At 41.7% G+C, this 1652-nt stretch overlaps 2 pseudogenes; both read right to left on the reverse strand.

Annotated features, from left to right (window-relative positions):
* Positions 1-1355: 1355 nt before the first annotated feature.
* On the reverse strand, positions 1356-1439 carry LOC123072273 (uncharacterized; annotated as a pseudogene).
* A 99-nt stretch (positions 1440-1538) lies between these two features.
* LOC123072320 (uncharacterized) lies at positions 1539-1623 on the reverse strand (annotated as a pseudogene).
* Positions 1624-1652: the final 29 nt, after the last annotated feature.

Genomic DNA, 1652 nt, shown 5'->3' on the forward strand with positions numbered 1-1652 from the left:
GAGAGAGAGAGAGGGGTCGGCCAGGCTGGGAGAGAGAGGGGTGGGGCCGGGCTGGGAGAGAGGGGAGGAGATTTTTTTTTTGAGAGTTGGGAGAGGAGATAGTCCCACCTCTTTGCCATCAGCCAGCGGATGGCAAAAACCCACTTCTTTGCCATCAGCTAGCGGATGGCAAATCCCCACCTCTTTGCCATCAGCCAGCTGATGGCAAAGAATGTTTGCCTTCAGCTGGCAGATGGCAAAGAGGTGGGGCTAGTGGGTCGTTACAGCGCCGTTATCCACTGGGCCCACCCACTTCTTTGCCATCTGCCAGCAGACGGAAAAGATTCTTTGCCATCCGCTGGCAGATGGCAAAGAACTGGCTGATGGCAACCAGGTTCTTTGCCATCTGTCATTTCTTTGCCATCTATTTTTTGTAAGCAGATGTCAAAGACGTTCTTTGCCATCTGCTGGCAGATGACAAAGAACTGACTGATGGCAAATTCTCTATTTCCAGTAGTGTATGGATAACAGAATAATGAAGTATGGATAACAGGAACAACAGCTAATATAGTATACTATTGCTGAGGCATTAGTATAATGAACAGAACTTCCTGAAGTATACTGCTGCTGCTGAAGTATACAGTTGCTGCTGCTGAGTTTGCATTAGTTTACAAATCTTACAGAATAATTTGTTTATGCTAGGAATGCATCAGTTTGTACAATACTATAAATGGCAAATAAAACAACAGAATTGCATAGGGAAAATAAAACGTTTTAACCTGCTGTTGTTCTACACTTCAACATGGGTAACAAATCTAACAACGATGGTTGTCGTCATCCTTGCGTTGGCTAGTTAAAACTAAGAGCAGCAGAGCAAATATGTGTATTACGCAGACAAACAGGGGTGCTCCTGTTGGGTTGCAACATGAAAGAGCCAGGTTTTTATTACTGCTAAAAAATACTTAGCAACCACAACAAATTATGATCAAAGGAATGGAAACGAATCTAAGGGTTTATTTTTGGTAAAATATCCAAGGTTGAGAAATCCAAAAATGCAAAAAACACCGATCAACTGTAGTTGTTTAACCATCACCACACTAACGAACATGTGTTCAAGAGAGTTGTTTGATCCAAAGCATTGAAGACAAATAAATGAAAGAGAAATGTTTCAATTCTATTCAGAAGTATAGTCCAAGCAATATCTGACTTATGATGAAATGCATAGGTCCAGCCGATGACTACACAGCAGCAACTACTTCAGAATTTGCTGGAGAAATGCTTATCCTTTTTATTCTTCAACGACGTAAAAAGAAATGCCAACACAACACCATCAACAACAGACTCTCACCCAACTAATATACTAGAACTAGATCAACCAAGCATCAGTTTTAAAAAGCTCGGTTTAAGATACTTCAACGACGTAAAATCTCAGTAGCATCTCCTTGTAACATGATATGCTCAGCTGACAAACGATTCACATGCAACTCCTCTACATTATATCACACCAACACACGGAGCTGCATCTCTAGATGAGGAACAAAAAAACGTTGATGGCATGCTAAGCATCAGTTTTAAAAAGCTCAATTTTAGATCATCAAAGACCGGAAAGGCCGCAGCGGTCTAAATGTTTCACATCCTCTGCCAAGCACAACATCATCATCGTCACGGAAAGG

Source organism: Triticum aestivum, chromosome 1A, assembly GCF_018294505.1.
Source record: "Triticum aestivum cultivar Chinese Spring chromosome 1A, IWGSC CS RefSeq v2.1, whole genome shotgun sequence".
NCBI classification, from domain to species: domain Eukaryota; kingdom Viridiplantae; phylum Streptophyta; class Magnoliopsida; order Poales; family Poaceae; genus Triticum; species Triticum aestivum.